This window comes from Periplaneta americana, chromosome 17 (assembly GCF_040183065.1).
Source record: "Periplaneta americana isolate PAMFEO1 chromosome 17, P.americana_PAMFEO1_priV1, whole genome shotgun sequence".
Lineage (NCBI taxonomy): Eukaryota > Metazoa > Arthropoda > Insecta > Blattodea > Blattidae > Periplaneta > Periplaneta americana.
The window spans coordinates 15,162,514-15,190,507 of NC_091133.1; the positions used below are offsets into that span (position 1 = coordinate 15,162,514).

General features: G+C 35.0%; 1 protein-coding gene and 1 long non-coding RNA gene across 2 annotated transcripts in view; one reads left to right on the plus strand and one right to left on the minus strand.

The window, feature by feature from the left end:
- The window catches only part of LOC138692733 (diuretic hormone class 2-like), a 142,165-nt gene that overhangs the window by 45,077 nt on the left and 69,094 nt on the right, over nt 1–27,994 (plus strand). The gene's annotated exons all lie outside the window — the stretch shown is intronic.
- Nucleotides 33–27,970, minus strand: LOC138692983 (uncharacterized). The gene is made up of 3 exons (XR_011330185.1): nt 27,839–27,970; nt 2,268–2,309; nt 33–281 (listed from the first exon to the last, which is right to left on the minus strand). It is a non-coding gene; the product is annotated as an uncharacterized lncRNA (long non-coding RNA).

Genomic DNA, 27,994 nt, shown 5'->3' on the forward strand with positions numbered 1-27,994 from the left:
CCAGGGCGATTTTACAAGACTCATTTCATCAAATATCATCTTGCTATACCAATCCCATCAGTGCTACATAACTTCCCAGCTGATTAAGTCGTCAAAAAATACTAATCTAAAAAAATGCAATTCTGTTTTTATATTTAACTTAGTATATTACCTTTGATCAGGCCTGCAGAACCCGTAAGTAGGAGAAATATGACGTCAGCCTCACTTCTATTGGGGATGATTGACTTATACGTAGAGTTGTTGACATTCTTTGCATGTTGGAAAGTCTATCAGTGGCGGCACTGTAATTAAAAAAAAAAGATTGTAGTAAAGTCATTGTATTTATAATGCGTTATGTCGTTTCAAGGTTTACGATTATGCTAGATTTTCTGTGGGCAGTTTCTTTGAGATTTCTTTGCACCTAGCCTGCTTTAGATTTTCCAAAACATTCCTCCTATCATCATCAACGGAAACATAAATTTGTAATAAACCTTGAAAGTTAATATAAAGTCAATATTCATTTCAATACAAAATGAACACAACGAGTGATGTCCTTAATTTAACATTACATAAATAAATAATCAATATACAAGAGATAGGTTTGGAAGTAAATGCCGAAAAGATGAAGTATATGATTATGTCTAGTGACTAGAATATTGTACGAAATGGAAATATAAAAATTGGAGATTTATCCTTTGAAAAGGTGGAAAAATTCAAATGTCTGGGAGTAACAGTAACAAATATAAATGTTACTCGGGAGGAAATTAAACACAGAATAAATATGGGAAATGCCTGTTATTATTCGGTTGAGAAGCTTTTATTATCCAGTCTGCTGTCAAAAAATCTGAAAGTTAGAATTTATAAAACAGTTATATTACCGGTTGTTCTTTATGGTTGTGAAACTCATACTTTGAGAGAGGAACATAGGTTAAGGGTGTTTGAGAATAAGGTGCTTAGAAAAATATTTGGGGCTAAGAGGGATGAAGTTACAGGAGAATGGAGAAAGTTACACAACACAGAACTGCATGCATTGTATTCTTCACCTGACATAATTACGAACATTAAATCCAGACGTTTGAGATGGGCAGGGCATGTAGCACGTATGGGCGAATCCAGAAATGCATATAGAGTGTTAGTTGGGAGGCCGAAGGGAAAAAGACCTCTAGGGAGGACGAGACGTAGATGGGAAGATAATATTAAAATGGATTTAAGGGAGGTGGGATATGATGATAGAGACTGGATTAATCTTGGTCAGGATAGGGACCGATGGAGGGCTTATGTGAGGGCGGCAATGAACCTTCGGGTTCCTTAAAAGCCAGTAAGTAAGTGTACATCCTTAGCATTTAAATGTGGTAAAGCTGGGGAAATAAAGCATTCCGTCCCTAACTTCTTCGCTTAGAAAAAAAACGAAGAGACACGTTTTCCACACAGCTCTCCATTTTTATATTTTGTGAATACGTCAAAATTATTTCAACATCAATTTACAGGGAATGGCTGTTGTACTGGTGTTCACAAGAGACAGTTCGAACCAACTTCAAGGAACTTTTTCTCCTTCCTCATAACAGTTTTCTTTTACTCGTTTTTCTGTGAATATGTCCAATAACACAAATAAAAGAGCTCCTTGTGTTCATATGGGAGTAGTTCTTCTATCACTCGAAAGCCGAGGCCTTATAAAACTCGAGACAAGAAAACCTTGTCAAGTGGTTCAGTGTCCAACTGGTGCCCGCACTGCAGGCTGGTTGGGTGTAGCTGTCGGGCGAAGTGGTGGGGGTCAACATCCAACTTATGTAGCACAAGACAAGGTCGACCGCCAGGATACTTTGACAACTGGTGAACCCACCTTTATAGCACGTGCAACTTGTGACGCGAGATTCATGAAGCCTCCGATAAATCTACGATTCATATACCTAATTTATCTATATTAATATCACAAGAGGTCTGAGATTTGCCGATAAATCTCAGGTCTCGAGTGATATTTGTCAGGACTATTTCGTGGATAAAATAAAAATCTAAATAATATATCCCTAAAATTCACTCACAAAATGTTAATAATTCTATATTTATGAATACTTAACCTATTCAGTCATTGTGAAGTCGAAATAGATGAATAACGATTACTGCGCTTTTCTCTTGTTATTATAACACACATACTCTGAGATTTTCCGATAAATCTCAGACCTCGAGTGGTATTTATTAGGACTATTTCGTGAATAAAATAACAATCTAAATAATATATCCCTAAAATTCGCTCACAAAATGTTAATAATTGTATATTTACGAATACTTACCTATTCAGACATTGTGACGTCGAAATAGATGAATAACGATTACTGCAATAAAGAAATTGAATGTTATTCAGTAATGCAAATTGAGAAAAGCGAAATACAGGTTTAAAATGTTAATTACAAGCACTGCGTTTTTTCTTGTTATTATAACACAAATACATTTCATTATCTACTGAAATCATAATTTAATTTAAACATTTTATAGCATAATTACAATTAAATTGATATTGATCAATCGAGCTGCAGAAATTATCGCGGTGTATGACTGATTCGTTGGAATTCAAAATTTCATTACACTTCATTGATCGAAAATGGAATGATGTCATATAAACGAAATAGTCAACAATAATCTCACTAGAGGTTTTGATTTATCTAGAGGAAATCAAAACTCGAGTGCGATTTAATTGGCTATTACACGATTAGAAGAAAGTATATAAAGATTAGAAGCAATAGAGTACTCTAATACAATAAAATATTAATTGATACTAAAATTCTATTTCAATAACGTTAGCTTCACCAAAACGTTTGAACGGAGCCGCCATTTTCAGTTCACTGTCTATTCTGTAAACAAATAACGATCGAAAAGCATATTTTATAGTACCGTAAAGAATGTATAGTTTGAAATGTTGGCAAACAAAGAAACAAATGGTAGGGAGGTGATAAAAACAGAAGAATGTATATAAAGATTAGAAGAAATAAAGTACTCTAATACAATAAAATATATATTAATTTATTTACTAAAATTCTATTTCACTAATGTTACCATCACCAAAATGTTTGAACGGAGCCGCCATTTTCAGTCAACTGTCTATGCGGGAAACAAATTACGATCGCAAAGCATGTTTTACAGTGCCGTAAAGAATTTGCAGTTTGAAATGGTGGTAAAAAAAAGAAACAAAATGCTAGGGGTAGTGATAAAAACAAACAAAAGCTACGGAAGTGACAAAAATAAACAAATGCTAAGGAAGCGATAAAATTGTAGCGATAAACAGCCATGATTGATTGAAACACCTCCTTTCGTATCGTTTTAATGGTCAAAAGTAGCACGACGTAGTAAAAGTGTAATAGTCACAGAGAAATTTTGAAATTAGTCGCGACGCTGTTATTCCCGGCGTAACTCCTCCTCTTTGCTTACGTCTTAGGAAGTGAAGGCTCTATAAAGTCTAGGTAGGTAGTATTGTTCGCCATTTTTGTTCTTTCGTTGCCGAACTACCAGACGAGGAATCTATTTGCTAAACCTTTAAATATTATCATGCCGTAGCTCCTATGATAATAAATCAAACGCACTGTAATTCAGCAAATAATTGAGCGGCAAATAACGTCCTCGTGTGCTTTCTGCGAACGCCAACGAAAGAGCCAAAATGGTGGGCGATTATATTAAGTATTTATCCTGCCTTAGGAAATATATAACATCTTCATCAGCGAATCACAAGACGCACACGTTTAAATGTAGCCGATCTGCAACGTGATTGGCTGCCGGAAATTAGAGCGACGGGACTATAGATAATAAGTCGGGGAACACAAGGAAATATGTTAATACATACTTACTTACTGGCTTTTAAGGAACCCGGAGGTTCATTGCCGCCCTCACATAAGCCCGCCATTGGTCCCTATCCTGAGTAAGATTAATCCAGTCTCTATCATCATATCCCACCTCCCTCAAATCCATTTTAATATTATCCTCCCATCTACGTCTCGGCCTCCCTAAAGGTCTTTTTCCCTCCGGTCTCCCAACTAACACTATATGCATTTCTGGATTCGCCCATACGTGCTACATGCCCTGCCCATCTCAAACGTCTGGATTTAATGTTCCTAAATATGTCAAGTGAAGAATACAATGTGTGCAGTTCTGCGTTGTGTAACTTTCTCCATTCTCTTGTAACTTCACCTCTCTAAGCCTCAAATATTTTCCTAAGCACCTTATTCTCAAACACCCTTAACCTATGTTCCTCTCTCAAAGTGAGAGTCCAAGTTTCACAACCATAAAGAACAACCGGGAATATAACTGTTTTATAAATTCTAACTTTCAGATTTTTTGACAGCAGACTGGATGATAAAAGCTTCTCAACCGAATAATAACAGACATTTCCTATATTTATTCTGTGTTTAATTTACTCCCGAGTATCATTTATATTTGTTACTGTTGTTCCAAGATATTTGAACTTCTCCACCTCTTCAAAAGATAAATTTGACAAAGACAAATTTCCAAATATGTTAATGCATGTATTAAAGTATGCAAAATAAACATATATGTTATATATGCATTTAAAAGGAAAAACCCCTCGAAATATGCATTTATTAAAAATAAAGTGCCTTCATTCGAACGTAAAAATCATTATCGACAACCATTGCATTGCATGAAGTTCCGCGGTCTAGTAATTGCAAATACGTTACCCACACGCTCTCATTAAATAATTGTTATGGACTAACATACGATAATAATTAAAACATAAAGTAAATAAGACTCTAAACGTCATATTCGTGAAAACTGTGTTTTTATTGGAATAATAACTCTTGTAGTACTTAGCTCTGTAACAGAATCAAAGTCCAGACTAATTTCTTTATCGTTTTATTAGGCGTTCATAGATAGCGGGACGTGTATATGCCTCATCGAAAGTGTGTTAAGACTCGTTTATCTCTGAAGTTTGAAAATGCACTTAGATCCTTATTTACTTCAAGTCTTACGCATACAAACGTCAACAACAGATTTCAAATACAAACGTATCGTATGCCGTGGCACAAGTGAAAATGATTCCGTCTACAAACTCAGCAAGAACGAGTTCGATTCCCAGCAGGACAGTGGAGATTCATTTCATTTTATTTATTATATTCCGTATATTAGCCTTGGGCATAAGAGGGTAAGTGGACGGGATGCAGAAACCCCCACCATGTCCTTTTCGCTTACACCGCCTTATAAACAAACACAGAGTAAGGTTCTGTGCATCAGTGGTGGATTTTAGGTGAACAGCGAGAACCGAAAATTCGTAAAAGTCTGATACAATCCGTCACTGATCTTCATGTCTGCTAGTACCGCACCAAAATATATTGTAACTGTCTCAGCCGGGGTAGGAGGAGTGACGAGGTGATATGCAATGACTCAATCGGGCTAATAGCGCCCAGACCTGCCATATATCTATGGAACCTATCCTACAAAATCCACAGTAAAATCTTCTTTCTTCGTTCTTAACAATGGAAACACTAAGAGGGCCGCCGACGTAGCTCAGTCGTTAAGGCGCATGTCTGCCGGTCCAGAGTTGTACTTGGGCGCGGGTTCGATTGCCACTTGGGCTGATTACATGGTTGGTTTTTTCCTAAGTTTTCCCCAAACGCAAGGTGAATGTCAGATAATTCTCGGCCTCATCTCGCCATCACTAAGCCCAACCACGCTAAATAACAGCGTCGTTAAATAACAAAGTAAAAAAAAACACTAGGAGTAGGTATGTTAGATTTTGTATGAGATGAAAACCATGCAATAATAAATTGAGAAGAGCAGTTTGGTTTCAGGAAGGGAAAAGGTACGAGAGATGCTACTAACAATCGGCGAAAGATACCTAGAGAAGTGTATATAGTATTTGTAGACTTTTTTTTAGTAGGTTATTTTACGACGCTTTATCAACAGCTTAGGTTATTTAGCATCTGAATGAGATGAAGGTGATGATGCCGGTGAAATGAGTCCGGGGTCCAACACCGAAAGTTACCCAGCATTTCCTCATATTGGGTTGAGGGAAAACCCCGGAAAAAACCTCAACCAGGTAACTTGTCCCGACCGGGAAACGAACCCGGGCCACCTGGTTTCGCGGCTAGACGCGCTAACCGTTACTCCACAGGTATGGACATTTGTAGACTTAGAAAAGGCGTTTGACAGAGTGGAGTGCAATAAATTGATGGAGATCCTAAAGAAAATTGGCGTGGATTGGAAAGTGAGGAGGCTCTTCAGTAACCTTTATGTGAAAGAACGAGTCAACGTCAGGATAGGAGAAGAAATGTCAGAAGGAAATGAAATAGGGAGAAGAGTACGTCCTTTATCACCTACCCTGTTCAATATCGACTTGGAGGATTTAGTGAAGAACTATTTTCAGAACATGGGAGGGATGATAGTAGAAGGAAAAAGAATAAAGTGTATAAGATTTGCTGATGATATGGCGTTGTTAGCAAAATAGGAGATAATACTAAGAGATGTGATACAGGAGCTAAATGACAGCTGTGAGCAGTATGGGATGAAGATAAATGCCAACAAGACGAAGACCATGGTCATAGGAAGAAAAATAAAGAAGATAAACTTGCGAATTCTAAATGAGGCAGTAGAGCAAGTGGACAGCTTCAAAAGCAGTAACATGAGCTGCTGCCAGGAAGTGAAAAGGAGGATAGCAATGGCCAAGGAAGTTTTTAATATAAAAAGAAGTATCTTCTACGGACCTCTGGAGAAAGAACTAAGGAAGAGACTAGTGAAATGCTTTCTTTGTAGTGTAGCATTGTATGAGTCAGAAACATTGACATTACGACGAAGTAAAGAGAAGCGAATAGAAGCATTTGAAATGTGGATATGGAGAAGAATGGAGCGTGTGAAATGGACAGACAGAGTACGAAACGAAGCTGTGTTGGAAAGAGTGGGTGAAGAAAGAATGATGCTGAAACTGATCAGGAAGAGGAAAAGGAATTGGCTGGGTCACTGGTTGAGAAGAAACTGCCTACTGAAGGATGCACTGGAAGGAATGGTGAACGGGAGAAGAGTTCGGGGCAGAAGAAAATATCAGATGATAGACGACATTAAGATACTGTAGATCAGACGTCTCCAAAACCGTACTCGCGAGTAAGCCCCTGAACGGAACCGAAGCCAGTACGTGATGAGCGCGCTACGCCTCACCCATCCCCACCTGTACTGTACTCAATGTTTATGCGCAAACGAAGAGCAGTGGCGGACTGCCATTATCACTGTGTTGGTCGGCGTGTTCCATCGTTTCACAATGTCTTCTAATCATGGACGTAGTACATTCAAGGGTGAAAGGGAAGAGAAATATTTTGTGTTAGTGGGGAGAATGTGAAGTGCTTAATTTGTTCGAAAATTCTTAAGGGTGTGTTAAAATTCAACATGCGACGACAATACTCGACTCTTCACAAAGAATATCATACAATTACAGGCATGTTGGACACGTGAAAATAATTTATTTTGGGGCTATCTGTATAACTGTTGGTTATACATAATAATCAGTATATTACAATACGATTACACTCAGTTCTGCATGACATACTTATAGTTTTTTGTTTAATTTTAGGTGAAATGCTTAGGCCTACAAATATGTTTATAAATATAAAACAAGAAAATACAAACACAAATCATACACGTGTTCTCAGTCTTAAACAAAAAAAAAAGCTTCTTACTTGCTATGTTTTAGCTTGGAATATTGGAAAATCAATGAAGCCCTTTACAGAAGCATAATTTGTAAAATCGTGCATACAGAACGCTACTAAAATACTGTGTCCAGAACAAAGTAAAAATTTAAGAAAATTATATTGTTTCCAATTACAGTTCAGAGAAAGAATTTCAAGATTGTAAATGTAATTGAATCTGAAGTCGAAACCACAAATAACCAGCTTGTAGCTTACTCACTTGCAATGGACGAAAGCCAGATAGAAATGACAAAGCTCGCCTAGCCATTTCATTCGAGGAGTTAATGAACATTTTACTGTGTCTGAATGTCTTCTAGATGTAATTACAAAATACAACTGGAGAAGATCTTTTCCAGGAACTGAAAGGCACCATAGAACAGAAGAGGTTGAATTTGCAATGACTTGTGTCAATAGCAGCAGTAGGGAGTCCAGCTTCATAGTATGTCAAAATAATATACAAACGTATGATATTTCTTATTCTTTTGATATTATTTGTAAACCTAAGCAGACCGTTGCCGCGATCCCCCACTAACCGCTTCCATCTGTTGAGGTACGTGTCTCTTCCCCTTCTCTAGTCCTACAGCACGCTGTGTTCGGCGGGCAGCATCGAGAGCACGAATGACGATACGCTTTTTGGAGACCTCTGCTGTATATGAATCATATGCGGAGACAAAGAGGAAGGCAGAAAATAGGGAAGACTTGAGCATGCTGGGTTTTCAGGGAAAGACCTGCCCTTGGGCAGAACATTAGGCTATGAATGAAATGAACTATTGGGTAAATAATAGTTTGTGTTATGTTCTTAATGCACATTTCATAATTGATTTACGTTACTTGTCCGAAATAAAATGGCACATTCAATATCAATATAAGGCAAGCCCTACACTGATAAGACAACAGACTAGTATGCGAAGTGAATCAGTGTTTACTCCCGTTCTGGTCTAGCTGTATGAGATGGATAGAACCTACAAGCTTCTCCTCTGTTGAGAGTTTGTCGTCTCTATACAAACTTAAGTATACGGACAGGAATGAAAGAAACCAGATGGCATAACTACATTTCTATATTTGCAGTCTCACTTCCAATGAAATTAGATTATTATTTATTGGTCAGCCGCTTCATTGCAAGCTGTATTTCATTCAGCTGTGTAATGGGATTGTAATTTATATCATAGATTGTTTAAAATTTAATGACTAATTAAAACATTTCACCAGATTAAATGAATTCACTCGAGTGTTTTACAACTTACATTATACGCATATGATGGAAGACGAAACGTTATTTTATAGTCACTTTTTTTTTAGTACTAGGATGTGGAGGTTTATTACTACTGATATTAATGTTGGCTTCATCGACTAAGCGCGGTGTGAATACAACAGCAGTATGGAGATCTATAGATGCATCGCGCACGTCGGTACTTCACGTCTCCTCCCACGCCTTTACAATATTTACTTTAGTGTAAAATTTTATATTTTGCTGAACTATTCACCGTCAGTTCGATATACTGAAATTAAAACATTTACATTAACTTAGTTGAAAAACCAATTGTCTCTTAAGCGAAGGAATATGACTTTTATCCCTGGCATATCCAGTTATAATAATACTTACTGGCTTTTAAGAAACCCGGAGGTTCATTGCCGCCCTCACATAAGCCCGCCATCGGTCCCTATCCTGAGCAAAATTAATCCATTCTCTATCATCATATCCCACCTCCTTCAAATCCATTTTAATATTATCCTCCCATCTACGTCTCTGCCTCCCCAAAGGTCTTTTTCCCTCCGACCTCCCAACTAACAGTCTATATGCATTTCTGGATTCGCCCATACGTGCTACATACCCTACCCATCTCAAACGTCTGGATTTAATGTTCCTAATTATTTCAGGTGAAGAATACAATGCGTGCAGCTCTGCGTTGTGTAACTTTCTCCATTGTCCTGTAACTTCATCCCTCTTAGCCCCAAATATTTTCCTAAGCACCTTATTCTCAAATACCCTTAACCTATGTTCCTCTCTCAAAGTGAGAGTCCAAGTTTTTAATAATAGTAATAGTAATAATAATAATAATAATAATAATAATAATAATAATAATAATAATAATTTATTTCCTTTCGATTATAGAGATGATGTATACAATTAGTACACTCGAAGGAGCAAAGCGAAGCAAAGTTATTGTAATTGAACTTCTTATAGAAGTATGCTGTTGCTGGTAAACTGTCTGAAAACAGATCTGAACATCACAAGTGACATCAATAAGGCGTCAATCATGAGAAAACTAAGCTAGGAGGTAATGGTGTAGGGTGGCCAGTCCCTTTCCTCCTCCATTGCATACATCGCCGATTAGCTACATAATATTACACTAATCAGACTTCAGATGCATAGGCTACATACAATTGAATCGGTCGGAGCTAGAAGGAACTAAGTCAATATATGTATTATTTTTGGTTATGCAACCATTTGAACAACGGATGTGATGGGTATCGAACGGTGGAAGAAGGTACTAAGTCAAAATTTTAAATGTTCTTTGGTTTTCTATAACATAAAAATATTAATATGGTGGAAAGTTTTTTGCTTCTCCTGAAATGTTGTGAAAAGTGACTTAGTTCCTTTTAGCTCCGACTGATTCAATTATTCTTCCTGTGACACATATCATCAAGTGAGATGTACTGTCTGATAACACTGAACAACAAGAATTTTGCTTCGACTGAATCCGAAAATGCATCTCTTTTCTTCGTATCACGTAAGGTTTATAAGATATATTATGATTTCACTTTTCAAAATTTTATGTTTTATTTAACGACGCTCACAACTGCCGAGGTTATATCAGCGTCGCCGATGTGCCGGAATTTTGTCCCGCAGGAGTTCTTTTACATGCCAGTAAATCTACCGACATGAGCCTGTCGCATTTAAGCACACTTAAATGCCATCGACCTGGCCCGGAATCGAACCCGAAACTTGGGGCACAGAAGGCCAGCGCTATACCGACCAGGCCGACCACACGTATGTAGTATGTATGTATGTATGTATGTATGTATGTATGTATGTATGTATGTATGTATGTATGTATGTATGTATGTATGTATGTATGTATGTAAGCACAAGTTGTTTCCTGGAGTAAAAAAATTACAGAACTTCGCCCTGTAACATTTTTGCTATCTTGTATTTGCGGTGTTCTTATTGTTTCCACAACCACAACAGACATAACAAAATATTAAGAATTGGGACTTTATATCTTGTACATTTTTTATTTCATTTTTTTTCCATTTCATTTCATTTATTATATTCCATAGATCTTACATGAGCAATGAAGTTTTGAGATGTGGAACAAGCCAAAATTTTACAATATTACAGTTACAATTTTTACAAATTTTTACAACTTTTACAATTATTTTACAAGTTTTATAGTTTTACAATTTTGTAATTTTCTACAATTTTTTACAATAATTTGGCGAGATGTAGTGAGATGAGGTGAGGTCCGAGGATTCGCCAAAAGATTACCCGACATTTGCCTTTTGGTTGGGGAAAACCTCGGAAAAACCTAACCAGGTAATCAGACCAAAGGGGGTGAAATGAAGTGAGGCCGAGGACTCGCCACAGACCATCCGGCATCAGTCCCACTGCTGGGGAAAATCTCGTAAGAAACCAATGAGATCAGAGAGGGATCCAGAAGATGCTTAACAAAGCAACAAACTGCTTAGGTGACATGTTGTATTGCCTCATATGAATGAAATCTGAGAGCATATGTGTTTTCAAGCTTATACATATTCAACAGCGAATATATTTGTTTTCGAAGCCTGCATTGTGTGTGAGTTAAATTTCAATATCGGTTTGCTTTATGAATCCGCGTAGGTTCGCATGTGTTACCGCATGTGACAAGAAGCGGCTTGAATTGGCAATCTCCAGGTTATTGCACCAGGAATCAGTTGGAGGTTCTGTTATATCCACTCCTCACTATCGGTACGATTTCTGCCTTAGGTTATAGTTGGCAACAGGACTCGTATACAACTAAGCGTTATATATTTTAATGCTTGTATATCATCATCGTCGTCATCACCATCATCACCATAAACATCAATACCACTATCACAATGGAAGCACTGAACTAAGAAGTATATGCGCTTATTTTTCCTTAAATCAGGTAGCCTATATTTCTGTAATTACAGTGGATAATCTAAAAATCAAGATATATATATACCGACAGCAATAATTTTAGTAAGATTTTAACAAATTTATCGTTTAAATCAGCCGTGGCGAGTACGTGACTCGCGAGACATTGTGGCTCGCAGTGATAGCTGTGCATTTCGCTTGCTTCTAACCTTCGCCAGCCCCCACCATCTCACTCACTGGAGTCAAACTCCGTTCCATTTGTATTTGTCTCTTACCTGCGAGTGGCATATGTCTCTCTCGAAACCATGTACGAAAGTTCCAAGTAGGATGGGAGGACGCATTTTTTTGCTGTCAATATGGTGAGAATATTAAATGTATGATTTGTTCACAAGTATTACGAGGAAAACGGTTGTATAACATAAAACGGCATTATACTACATGTTACTCATGAAAAATTAAAAGGTTAAGTGTTATTGTTGTTGTTATTATCATCATCATCATCATCATCATCATCATCATCATCTCTGTACGTCGACCCTTTTTGAGCAGATGTACGAATAATGCTGTTAGCTCTTCAATTTGAACTCACTGATTTACTATGTGATGTCAAATGAAAGCTAGATGTAACGACTTGACAAATGTTGAACTTTCAAACCTTTGCCAAAAAAATAAATATCCGAAGCTTCATTCTTTCGCTTGCTCTGTTGAAGCCATGTTCGCTACAACTTACGTTTGTGAAAAATTATTTTCAACAATTAATATAGTAAAAACCAAATTTAGATCACGACTGACAGACAAATACCTTCGTCATTAACTACGACTGGCAGTAAGTGACATAATTCCTGATTTTGAAAGTTTGTTGCAGAGACATTCTGAAGACAGTTAATTTTAGCTTGTGATATTGTTCATTTCTTTCTTCGTTACACGTACTAAACATTAGTTCGTAGCCGTGTACTGTATAAAATTATATTTAAGTGCTTGAAGTAAGGAAAATGAAAATCCGTTAATAAGTCACACAGTTGCTTCACTTCCCCTTCGGATGTCCGCCTCCCTCCATAGGTGCTATGCACGTTGCAGGTTATACAGTGGCTCGGCGCACGATTACATTTTCGCCACCGCTGGTTTAAACTGAATCTATACTGTTTACCTTAATATAAGTTCCCCCAAAAATATATCCATATTGCATTATAGAATGGTAGGGCCTAGTATGTAAAATACGACAATTTAAGGGTGTTCATATCGCCAATAGAAGATGACGATCTTAATGCATAACAGGCAGAGCTCAATTTAGGAGCAATACATTCTATATGTGATCTACATTATTCCAGAGCAAAAAATATGTGCTTATTTAATACTAGCCGTACCCGTGCGCTCCGCTGCACCTGTTAGAAATAAATATAAAGTAATTACATAATTAAAATAGGACTTTTGATCCAGGGAACAACTTTTACAACAGCGCAAGATAATCTGCTTCGCTCATTACCCAATTTTTTTTTGCATTACATTTATTGCATATATATTTTATGCATTTTAACACGATTCAATTGAGCATAGTTAAAATTTGAATTATATAATAATGGATTGCTAAGCTAGCGTACTATTACTGCATACTAAATCAATACACTCTCGTTGTTCGTTAATTCTCTGAGATTAAAATGAGTGTACATAAATATTATTTTAAGAAATACAGAAAACGAATGTACAAAATAGCCTATCAAATTTTCTGTGCATAAGAAGCTATTTTAATCTTACCTGTCCTCGATTTACTCAGACGTTACTGTAATAACATTATAGCATTATGTCCATCTAGAGAAACTACACTTTCGAATGGTGAAATAATAATTAATTATACAAATCGGTTAATTTAGCTTCTGATATTACTTCATACAAACACAGAAACATTCTCTGTAGGCTATGTTTAATAGCTTTCGATTGTTGATGTCAAAGGCCCCTGTTTCGATTGTTGTTGTCCAAGGCCCCCTATAGACGAAGTCATTTGTTCTTAATTCATTGCACTGTCTTAGATGGCGTTATTTTAATTTTAAAACTCATTTATCTCATTAAATATCAGTCCTATCAAAATTTTGTAAAGAATAAAACTTATCGGAAATCATTTTTAAAGAAACTTTTGTTATGTAACATTTTTCACAAAAATCAATAATAAGCGAGATATTTCGATTTATTTAATTCAGGCCCCCTTAAAACCCCCCTTTTAAATAACGTATTTTGAATGCCATATAACCTAAAATCTAAGTTACAACGAACTTAATTTATATGCCAATTTTCATATAAATCGGTTCAGCAATTATCGCGTGAAAAGGTAACAAACATAGACAGACATACAAAGAAAAAATTTTAAAATGCGATTTTCGGTTTCAGGGTGGTTAATTATATATGTTAGGACCAATTATTTTTGGAAAATCGAAAATTACCAGAAAAATTTCGGCTACAGATTTATTATTAGTATAAATTACAGCAAAACAGAGCACTGTTATATGACATGCACTAAATTTGATTTCACTGGTTTTATGAACATTAAGTGCTAGTTTGTTTGTACTAAACCATTCATTCATTAGAGCCATCACTGTATTAGACGTGTTTATATACGATCCTAGGAGAGAGTGTTGTACTTTGAACATAGTGTAGCTTTGAACATTTTTTGTTTCTTATTTTTGCTGCTATCTAGAGAACTCAAACTGCAGTAGATTGTAGAGAAAGCCGCTAAGTAGCTCTAGTTGTAGTTTCGCTTTGATTTATTGTAAAGTGTGAGTTCTGTGGACGAAACTATTATTTTTAGTACCAAAAGTAAATATTTCGTCCATTGTTATATGTTTTCCAACACGAGACCAAATTGTATTTGTTACTATCAATCAAGAACGGTGTATTCCCTACCATCTGGTGAGTAATGACATATGTTAATTTACATGATTTATTCGAATCTCTAGATTTGGCAGCCATATTTGTTTAAACGTGCACCCTCTTGTACCTTTGAACACTAAACACGTGTTCATAATTCTTGTGTTCGCTTCTCTCTGCGATGTCCGTCGCGCTGACCACATTACCCCATCCTTCCAAACTCTAAACTAGCTAAGGGTTAACGAAGGTAGAAATTTTCATTCTCTCGTTCTCCTTTTCTAAGTCCTTCACACCTCTACACCTACCTACCTGTCATCATATCATAATCTCTTCACACGCACGCAAAATAGCCTCATACTAGCCATACCAACACATAAGACATCATCGTATTCATCATCATACACAATCTCGCTCTCGCGCTTGTGGAATACCCTACCAAGTGACATCGGAGACTGTCGGAATTTAGTAGCGTTCAAAAGCAAGCTTATTAAGCATTTTCTTACTGCGTAGAGTAGATTTAATTTTTACTTAAATAATAAAAAAAAAAAGTTTCTCTCTTCTTAACTTTTACAATAAACTGTCTAGCTTTTATTAATCAGTTAATCTTTTAGTACTTTCATTTTTATTATATTTGTAAATTTAATATTAATTGTAATTATAATTGTAATTGTATTCTTAATATTGTAGTTGTAATCACCTGGTAGAGGGGAAGAGAAGGCCTGATGGCCTTATCTCTACCAGGTTAAATAAATAAATAAATAAATAAATAAATAAATAAATAAAACATGTTGTACTACGAACATAGTTTTTGTTATTATTTTATTTTAAGATCATGCCACGAAGTAAGTCAGGAGTTAAAAGAACCCCAATTGATCTAGATGCCTTAAGAAATCTGTTGAAGCCATTATGGGTCTTCCAGGAAATAAAATCTCAATCAGAGAAGCCTGCACTGGTTTATAATGCCAGATACATTTTAAACATGATTGCCAGTTTTTACAGCTATATTTCCACCTATATTCCACGCGTTTCAAGGTACAAGAGGGTATATTCCAAGGTACATTAACCTGTTGTACCTTTCAAGACATTACATATCCCGTCATTTTATCTTTTTCATCCTTTATAGATCTACAAAACAGGAAAATAGATACAGGAAGTTATAAAGGTATATTCAATACCTAATTATTTCAAGCACTTAAAAATTTCATTTCCCAAAAATTAAAAAAAAAAACTGTAAAAAGATACAGCAGTCCCTCCAATTTTTTACTCGATATAATCACATTTGTACCATTTCCGAATAAGATTACCTAGAATAAATTACTTATGGTTGAGGCTAAATCCACTTTTTAGTAGGTTATTTTGCGACGTTTTATCAAGAGTTTAGGCTATTTAGCGTCTGAATGAGATGAAGTTGATAATGCCGGTGAAATGAGTCCGGGGTCCAGCACCGAAAGTTACCCAGCATTTGATCATATTGGGTTGAGGGAAAACCCCGGAAAAGACCTCATCCAGGTAACTTGTGCCGACCGGGAATCGAACCCGGGCCACCTGTTTCGCGGCCAGACGCGCTAACCGTTACGCAACTTTGATGAAACTAATTCAAAATTAATAATTTTCTTGCAGCTAAGCTGTTTTAAAATACAATGTACTGTCGACATTTCTAAGACCTGTCACGTTGGTAAGTGAAAAACGCAAAATTGCATTATCGTGCATATATTATTGTTGACAGGTGGCGAAATTCAAGTTTAGCGAAGCCTATGAACACTTCCTGTAACTTCTGCTCCAATCATATTGCAGCGTTCTAGTGACAAAATCTTATGCACGTGCGGAGTAAACAATAAGAAGCATTTCTGTTCTTTTCTGCTTATGAACGCACATTTTTTACGGTGTAGTCGTTGTCTATATTTGAGAACATACTGTAGATTGCTTATGAAATTCGATTGCGTCTTACAATTCTCCTTATGGCTGCATCAGCCTTGACTCCTGATCACGTGTGTTACGTGCTTCCCCCCATTCAACGCAACAGAACAAATACTGTAGCCGCAGTACCCATAATCAGCATATTGTGTCACACTTAAGTGAAAACATAAAAGTGGCCGGATGTAAAACGTAGCAGATAAATTTTTTGCGACAGTTAGTGATTGAGTTTCGTGACAATGTATTTTACACAGAAATAAAGTATTCTATTTTGTTTGTATTTTACTATTAAAATCATGGTATTTTTAAAATTTTAATGTTATATTTCCAGATATTTAAGGTCATTTTATAGGTAATTTTTCTGTCATTTTTAGATCATCAACTTCCGAACCCTAGCGATAACATATCTCGGAAACAGTCGGTTTCCGAACCTATGTTTATTAGAATTTCTTGCCTTGGTTTTATTGTCCTCTAGTCACCCCTATGAAAAACCCTCAGTACACACACATTTTTCCGAATGAAAAAAGTGTTTTTCGAAATTCTAGCCATTCAAACATTCTGGTGTCTTTCGCATGCTTTGAAGGGACTCGTAGCTGTCCTTGTTTCAGAAGTACCGTAGTGAAGTATGGTTATATTTCCGGCAGGAAGAGTTTTATCTTCTTTCCAAAGAGCTGAATGTCAACCTTTTCTTATATTCAGCCTGTATTGTCTTAAGGGATTAGGTACAGCTTACAGCAGTAAAATTTTTGGAAATATTCAACATTTTTTCCTCCAATACCATATTTTGTACAATAATGAAAATTGGTATGTGCAAAACACTGTCCTTCTGCTATATGAAAAAAATATTTTTACGGTTAAAAAAATTATATATACCGTATATATTTTTTTAATTCATGCAATGATGAAGCGTTTCCCTCATAACTCATAAACTTGTTAACTTTTTCATGTTCTCTCTCTTTTATTTTATTGCAGAAAATCATGTTTAAAATATCATGCTCTTTCACCTACACTCTTAATAATAAATAATATATATATATTTTTTTAATTTTGTGTTAGAAGAAAATACTAATATTTGACCCTTTTTTTAATAAATTTATTTTTTATCAGACAATCTATCAAAGATGGAGAAGTGAACTTGCATCACATTGTAGATGTGACATGCATAAATACACACAAAAAATTTCATCACAAAATGTTGCATAGTTTTTTAGTTATGTGGGAAACGCTTCATCACTGCACAGTAAAATGAATTTTGAAAAAAAAAATAATAATAATTTGTTTTAAATCGTAAAAATATTTTTTTCATATAGCAGAAGGACAGTGTTTTACACATACTAATTTTCATTATTGTACAATATATAGGGGAGAGTAGGGTAGTATCGGACATCGGGTAATATCGGACAGTGAGTTTCTTTCATCTACCGCACGATGATAGTACCTGATTGAAATGGTTACGTTTCTGTGATGTCGCATAGAGAAACGTAATCATGTCATTCCATATGGTGGTAGATGAAAGAAACGCACTGTCCGATACTACCCGTTGTCCGATACTACCCGACTCTCCCCTACTAACGGAGGAAAAAAATGTTGAATATTTCCAAACATTTTACTGCTGTAAGATGTACCGAACTCCTTGAGTGGTAATTAAGTTAGAATCAAGAAGTAGTTGTTCAATTTAGTTTCATTTTCTCTTTGGAATGACATTCAAATGGGAGAAACACCCCAATCCTTCAGGAAGAAGAAGATGATGATGACATCATGATGATAAAACGTTCTGGTCACGTATATGTTTTTACTCTGCTTGCACTCCTTATAATACACAGCAATTGGTGAAGAATTTACTAGTCACACAACATAGTGCGATAAAAATATAAATTTAACTACTGGAGTAGACATTTATAGCTAAAAAGCGCAATAAATATCTGTCGCGTAAACAACTTTACTAAAATTACCATTCCTACACAAATAACTTTAAAAATAGCATACATTCAGTATGTCTTCATAACCGTAACTAGACAGAGTGTAATATTATTTCTAAACTTATGTTGTGTTTTTCCGCTTGTAAACTGTGATCTTACATCTGTATTTAGCTAGTAGTAGGCAAAGAGAGTACTTATTCAAAAGTATACAACAAAAATGTTTGTAGCCACTACCGTAAGAGCCAGGCTCGTGTATGGTGTGGTCTTAGCCAATAATACAACATAAAATTTACAAAGACAGTTTACTAAATAACAGTGTGCTGCATTGGAGTTAAATCGCTCGCTTGAACTTGGTCGAGTGTCGCACCCTCGAGTGAGATACGATCGGTCGTGATACGCTCGTAATTAATAGAAGCACAGAACAAGGTCATCTCACCGAGATGTCTTATCTTGTATGGAAGGCGACAGATAAGATACACATATGTTTTGCTCACACGGTAAAAATAAGGCTTTATTTTCTGCGTTTATGACAAACGTTTAATAGAACAGTCAATGGAACGTACCAAAACAGGAACATGAAGTTATAAATAAAATAGTATGAAAAACTTCGATATGCAGTTATTATTGCTAATTAATAATTATTCAATATTTGATTTACCACATATATAATATGATAGGTCCATACATAGTGTTCCGCCTATATACTGCGACAATGTAGAAACGTTTTACAAAATATTATTGATAGCAGTAGATTAATAACAATATTAGTACAGAGATAACGTCACAGAAAATATAATAAAACGAATAATCATGTTGCACAACTGTTATAGACGCAAAGATTGATACACTAATTATTATTATTATTATTATTATTATTATTATTATTACTACTACTACTACTACTACTACTACTACTACTACTACTACTACTACTACTACTACTACTACTACTACTACTACTACTAGAAAACTTGATACAGTTCTTGCATTATCGTGATTGTGTTCTCCGTTTATAATAATTACATTTACATCCAGTAACATGTATCAGATGTGGCAAAAACAAAATCATTCCTGTGTGGGAGAAAAAAAACACTTACCTACAACATTTATATTACATTTTAAAGCAAGTTTTGTAGTACTATGGAGAGGTTAGTTAAACACTGCAAAGTTCTGAAATGATAAACATCTATGATGTTACTACACAGTTCATCACTGTAACAAGAACGAATATCTAACGCTCGGCTTATACCGTTCGAGGATTTATCGCTCGTGACAATTTTACCCATCATGCATGTGCGCTACCTATCGGATTATGCTTGAACTACTTGGCGCTCGAGCGAAAACGTCCGATGCAGACCTCTGCTAAATAACCTACACTAATTAACTTAATCCAGGCCGACAACTAACACACAAGAGAAAAAAGAAAGAGAAAAAAACACATTTAATATAAACTCACAATCTGAAAGAAACCAATGACATAAAACAATAATAGGATGGAAAATAATTATCCCGTATTCCGGGCTCTTTATGCATTTCCGGACATAGCCTATGTTAACATGAATTTTTTGTTCCTTTTCCTGTAAGGAATCACTTCCTAAAGTTTGTCCCTATAGTTCGTATTCACACTGTATATCATTCTATTGTTTTATGTATTATTGATTCTAATACCGTAAACCAGGGTTACTTTGACCCACTGAAATACATTTTAAATGTTCTTTTACTGATTTCTTATGAAAATTTCTGAGATAAAGCTCCAAATTTCATATGCGAGTGCGGAAACATTTCCTAAAAACATTCCAACAATCATAATAGTCACTGACAATAGTACATGTGATAAAACTTAGTTCAAAGCTGTGGGCCAAAGTTACCTGACACATGGGGTTACTTTGACCCACCTATGTTTTCTCATTTATAACCATAGTGAAATTAAACTGGGCCAATATAATACATCACCTGGAAAATTGAACTACAAACTGACAACAATATTCTTAAAAGTCTGTCTCAAACATGACATATTAATTTTGAGACAAATATTTGAACTTTTACAATGTTTTATACTAAAAATTCTTGTTTACAATACAAAGTATAAAATAGTGTGGCACGATTACACAAAGATGAATTAGGGGAGAGTCGGGTAGTATCGGACATCGGGTAATATCGGACAGTGAGTTTCTTTCATCTACCACACGATGATAGTACCTGATTGACATGGTTACGTTTCTGTGATGTCGCATAGAGAAACGTAACCATATCATTCAGGTACTACCATATGGTGGTAGATGAAAGAAACGCACTGTCCGATACTACCCGATGTCCGATACTACCCGACTCTCCCCTATATTGATAAGGCTGCAAAACGAAATAAACAAAAGAAAACTACAGATCTTTTATATTCAGTTGACGCCTTGAACACGTCTTCAATTGTTTTTGGGGGGATATTTTTTCCCTACATTAATGTTAGTTGGGAGACCGGAGGGAAAAAGACCTTTAGGGAGGCCGAGACGTAGATGGGAGGATAATATTAAAATGGATTTGAGGGAGGTGGGAAATGATGATAGAGGCTGGATTAATCTTGCACAGGATAGGGACCGATGGCGGGCTTATGTGAGGGCGGCAATGAACCTTCGGGTTCCTTAAAAGCCATTTGTAAGTAAGTAAGTAAGTATTTTTTTCATAACATCTTTCCATAGACATATGTTCTTCTGTTAGGGCCATACTCAATACCGACCAGTAAGACTTTCATGCATAAGTCAGCATAAATTCCATTTTCTTCCATTTTAGTGATAAAAGATGGATATGAGTGACTTTTCCAAGTTACACAAAGTTTTCAACAGTCAATGATTGGGTATTTTAATTTCAATGGTTTTACAAGGCCTGCAAACAGTTACAACGAAAGAAAACTAAGCGTTAGGAGTTACTTTGGCCAGGACTTACTTGATTTTCTCAATTACCAGTATCAGCTGGGAAGAAGGAAGTTTACACAATATTAATTTACTACTTCTACAACAACAAACTCCATGAACAGTACAGGTGTCCAACAAAGATCGTTAAAGGCAATGCTGATAGCGAGAACTATTCTTAAAATATCTGACTATCGTATGGCGCGTAGAAATGGATCATGTGGATAAAACTTGCGCTGGGCCAATCTAAAGGCTCATTCACAATGGAAATTAAACATAACGTAAACATTAACATAAGCACATAAACATATGCCACAAACTTAAGTAGCCAAGGCCCATTCACAATGAAAATTAAACATAACGTAAACATAACACGTGTGTGGAAACAAACATACCGAATCAACAAAACTACAGAATCTATTACATAAAAATGGAGATTTGCACAATGACTGACGATGTAGCTATTCAATTTATGTTTCTAATAACTACAATGGCATCAGTATATGGCTTTCAATACTTGAAATCAAAGAAACGGAGATGTAAAATAATCAACTTTTCGTCATATGATTCCATGTTGCGCGCCTAGCTATCATCACGGCCAATAGATCAAAATATTGCCTGTAGGCAAAGCCCATGAAAACACGCTTTCCGCTTGTGTGCTGTTTCCAAATCGCATAAACATAAGCATGAAAGTTTGGAAACTTTCATGTTAACGTCTTATGATTAAGATTAAGTTTATGGTTATGTAATTCATTGTGAATGCTTTCATTAAATAACATGGACACAAGGTTTTATTCTTACGTTATGTTTATGTTTAATTTTCTTTGTGAATGGGCCTTAACCCCGGTTATTCCTTTCTGATAGCATTCTTTAAATGCTTTATTTCAATTAAAAATACGTTGAAGACAGTATTTTCTGTCCATCTAATCTAAACTCTAAAATCTATCAATTCCTTACTCTAACAAAAATATACACTAACATACCGATACAAGACACATTGCAGATACTAAAACAAATACTCACAGACAACAACACACCACAAGAATACATCGAAGAAATCATCCAAATCACAGACACCACAACAAAGCAAAACTATTTCACACACAACAACAAATACTACACCCAAACAGAAGGATTGCCCATATCTAGCATACTAGCAGAGATATTTTTACACAACATAGAACAAACATACATACTCAACAATGAACACAACAAATATGAAGACAACATAATATACTGGCACAGATACGTAGACGATATACTCATACTATACAAAGGAAACAAACGACAAATGCGCAAACTACACCAATACATAAACAAAATACACCCAAAACTCCAATACACACTGGAACTTGAAAACAATAACTCCATAAATTTCCTAGACATCACCATAACAAAAGTTGACAACAAACACACCTTCAAAATATACAGAAAACCAACCACCACCACCACACACATACACAACACATCTAACCACCCCATACAACACAAACATGCTGCATTCAGGACAATGGTACACAGATTACTCAACATACCCATGAGCCAACAACACTACAATGAAGAAGTGAACACAATCAAATATATAGCACAAGAAAATGGTTACAACCCAAACATAATAGACAACATCATAAGGAAGGCAAAACAAAAACTCAACAAACACAAAAACACAACACAAACACAAGAACACAAGAAATACATCACACTAACATACGAAAACAAAAAACACACACAAGATCGCATCCTGATTCAGAAACAGAAATACAACATAGCATACAGAACAGAAAACACACTACAAAGACATCTCAACACACAAACAACACAAACAAATAAATACAACCACACAGGCGTATACAAGCTCACATGCAATAGTTGCGACAGTTTCTACATTGGACAGAAAGGCAGATCATTCCTAACTCGATACAAAGAACAGATTAAAGCAATAACCAGAGGACACAGTACATCTACATATGCCGAACACATAACTAATGCTAACCACACATACAATAACATAAATACAGACATGGAAATCCTACACATACAACCCAAAAACCAAAAACTCAACACACTATGACAATATGAAATATACAGACACACTAAAACACACCCTAATCAAATTCTCAACACACAAATCAATTTCAGTACACACACACATTATTTGACACAACTATTCATCACACGAACGCACCCACACAACAGGCAGCGAAGTTGAGATAGCGCCGATATCTAGTAGGCTCTGAGGATGGTGTCAAGTAACATCGAAACAGCTGTAAGCCACACATGCTTACATAATTAACACGAGTAAGATCGCTATTTAATCAATTATTTAAAATATTTTATTTAATAAATAGTATATAAGATTTATAATTACTCTACATATAAATAACTATACGTAATCCATTGTCTTAACCAATGAACTGCATCACTTAAACAAGATATAGGCTGCCTATGCTTCAGTATGATAAGATTAAGAAATTATTAACCCAGCATTCTATTGTCAAAATTGTTGCATATCCATTCAGTGTTAAGTCTGTTTATTCAACAGTTCATATCTAGAAATTGTTATACTTAATATCGATATGAGTTTTACATTTTACATAGACAGGTGATAAACTTGAATAGATAACGTCATATCACTGAAGGTCACTTCGCTATCACATAAAGCCATGAGGGATATTCATTCATTCACACATTTCTGCCCAAAGGCAGGTCTTTCATTGCAAGCCTAGCTTTCTCCAACCTTTCCTATTTTCCACATTTCTCTTTGTTTCTGCATATGATCCATTTATTTCACTGATGTCTGTCATCTGATATCTTCTGCCCCGAACTTTTCTCCCGTTCACCATTCCTTCCTCTGCAGCTCATCTCTGGAACTCTCTACCACAGCATGTCAGAGACTGTCGGACATTGTCTAGTTTCAAAAATAAATTAAAATTGCACTTTTTCTGTTCAGATTCCCTTCAATTATAGGACCTTTCTCTGCGACAGTTTTATAAAAACATACATATATACTCATATATATATATATATATATATATATATATATATATATATATATATATATATATATATATATATTTTGTTCTCTTGATCACCAGATGAATTCATTATCGCAGCCTTTTTATTGTGGATTTTATTTAAATTTCGTATAATTTATTTCTACTTTATTACATTCCATTTGTTGTATTCTTTATTACGTTTTTCCTGTTAACTATTTGTACAGAGTTGTTTTTATTATAGTCCAACCCTTAGATCTGTATTTTACTTTCTTTTTCCTATTATGGTATTATTTTCATATCGTTTAGTGTCGATTTTGTTATGCTATTATTTTTTATGCTCGACCATGCCGAAATGTAGTAATTATACACCTGGTAGTAGCCCTTTAATGCACCTCATTAAAGTACACCTATTCATTATAATTCAGTTTTGCAGCCAATAAGAAATCCCCATTGTACTGATTGTACCATTATAAAACCGCAAGTATCGATTATTCTCGGATATGCAATCGAAAGACAATTAGCGAAAAGTCACGGAGGCTGGAAATCCAATACTGTCGCAGAAGATTATGTTCTGTTACTGTAATAATTAGCGTTAATTGTAAATAATATTCTAATGAATTCAATTTGTCATCTCGTTTTTCAATGTCAATTTAATTTCAATGTTATATCAATATTAATATTTAGTTTACTCTCTAGATTATATCAAGGTCAATGTGGACGTTTGTTTCTCGGGAAAAATCAATACTTTCGCGTCTGCGCACATCTCACAGTTTACGAGCTATGCACAAGGTCACTTCCGCTCTTCAGTCACATAAGAATAAAATGAATACTTCTGAATAATTTCAAGTTAGAAATGTGGTCGAGCATAAAAAGTCATATGAACTTGACTATAATGGTAATTAAGACGCTCGTATGAAAATTATGAAACTCGCTTGCGCTCGTTTCATAAACATACTCGCGTCTTAATTACTACCATTATAGGCTCGTTGCATAATGTATATTGTAATATGTTAGTATTCTGTTTTTTAGCTTTCCTTAATTTTCATTGCTTTTATACTTTGTGACCTGGTAGAGCGTAAGAGAAGGTCCTATGGCCTTAACTCTGCCAGTGTAAATAAATAAATATTATTGTTATAATAATAATAATAATAATAATAATAATAATAATAATAATAATAATAAAGATACACAGTTCTTCTGTTTTATTATTATTGTTATTATTATTGTTATTATTATTATTATTATTATTATTATTATTATTATTATTATTATTATTATTATTATTATTATTATTATTATTATTATTTATCTGGACTCAAGAGGGTATTCATACAAGAGGGGGAATCTTCATTTTATACAATATCTTTCGAAAATCTTTCACTCGGCATGGTATTGTAAGATAAGCAGTTCTTCTGTTTTATTTTTCATACTTAGGCTACTCTTATGACATAACAGGATGACATTCATCAATTTAACTCATATAAATTACTAACACAAGAAGAAAGCTCCCTACAGTCATCATTCTCAGTTTCAAGTCCGTATGAGTAACGAAGTAATAAAAAGTATACATGTACTGTTTTTAAGAGAAATTCGTCTACCAATTGTGTAGCCGCGAAGTCGTGAAGTGATGCATCGATATCCGGTAACAGCTGGCAAGTTTCCTCACATGAAACTCTACCTCTTTCATGAATGTTAGTCTTTTTCATATTGAAAATTTCGACAGCAGTAAATATCTCTTATTGTAAATAATTAAGTTACATGTACACCCAAAAAACGCAAAAAAATTATGAAAAATTAGAATTTTCAAAATATAACTATTTTAATAGAGAATTTTCTCCCTTTTAATTTGATATAAAAATTTTCGATTTATGCCTTATGGCTTTTCGGATAAGTCCCATTTTCCAAAATTCTGCGTCATCAGCCACGGTCACTTCTACGAAGATCACTCCAAAAATAATGCATAACATTTTTTAAATTTATTTTTTATTCTAAACCTTTGCAATTTATGGAGGTCATAGATACATCCTTCTCCCTTGTATTCAAATTTAATTTAAGTCGTTCCCGTGAGTAGCGCCAGGGAGCAGCTCAGACGTGTTGGTTCAGACTTTTATCGTGCAGGTATACAGGCCCTCATTCCAAGGTGGCGTAAGGCAGTTGAAAGGTGCGGGTATTATGTGGAAAAGTGACGTATTGTTCCTGAAAGATGCATCTACATTCTATGAAAATAGCAACGCTGTAGGATAAAAATGTAATTTTTAAATAAATATTGTGGATTACTTTTGGAGTGATCCTCGTAGCTGTCAATCCCCTTGTCCAGCATTACTTGTAAAATAAATTTCTTTCTAGTTCCAAAACAGATGCACAGATATCAGGGCATGATCATTAGGTTGAAAACACGTTTTTACATAATGAAGTAATTTATAATCTTTTACTGTTAGTCATAAAACTGTAAATTTGTGTGTCAGTGATGTTGTACGTCATTTTAATAAGAGTCCAAAAGTATAAATTAAAATTCTGAAAAGGATGGGCATAAACTATGGGACAAGCACCATCGCAGGATTTGTTGCATCAATGGAAAATAAGGACAAAATCCCAAAAAAAAACATTCAACACCTGAAGTTAAAACAAGGCGAAGGTATTTGAGAGGCAGAAAGAAGCTGAAACAGGACCGACATGAAGCTGCTCAAGGGGTGACATATGATGATGGAGTCTTCTAGGCTCTGAAAGTTTGTGGCTCATTTCCTGTAAATAGTAATTTTAGAATATTTAATTATTTTAAACATGATATCTCAGTCAATTATGGTGATACCAAGAAGATAAATCTGTCCCCTAGTGCCTGACAATGAGTAAAATAACATTAATATAGTTAATAATTATCTATGGATTTTTTACATGATTTATTCAACACAAAATATTAGTATAAGTTACATAATGGTAATATTTAATTAATGTAAATGGAAATAAAAAATAGCTCTATGTCAGGCACTAAAGAATAGTTTTAGCTATAAAACAGTGAAAAAAATGTGGTTCTACCTTAAAAACTGCATGAGCTATCATGTTTCAAGTTGTATGTCAAAATTATGACAAAATAATTTTTATAAACAATTTAGACATAATTTCAAGGGATCTGTTCACTTCATTCTCTTTCTGGTACCATTCTCAATTGCATAAAAATTTTACAGAGCAAAATTATACAAAACAAAATTTTTTGTATGTAAAGGTGTACATATACCTTGATTTACCATCATATATTTACATAAATTTATTTTTCAATTTCATTCATCATTATTACAAATTGAAGAACTTTATATCAAAGAATTGAGGAGGTTATAATACTGGTCTATTCACACTAACATCGAAAATTTTTATAATCTAGTTCATAAATGAATCTGCGGTTGCTTTGTCCTGCATGAAATTCAAGTAGCAGTAAGTGTTGCCTTCTGCCAGTTCAGTGAAGAATGAATTCAATGACATTAGAAATACAGGATGTACAAATACTTACAAATGACTTTCAGAGAATCCAGAGGTTCATTGCCGCCCTCACATAAGCCTGCCATCGATCCCTATCCTCAGAAAGATTAATCCAGTCCCTATCATCATATCCCACCTCCGTCAAATCCACTTTAACTTCATGAAGTTGAACGCAATAATATTATGT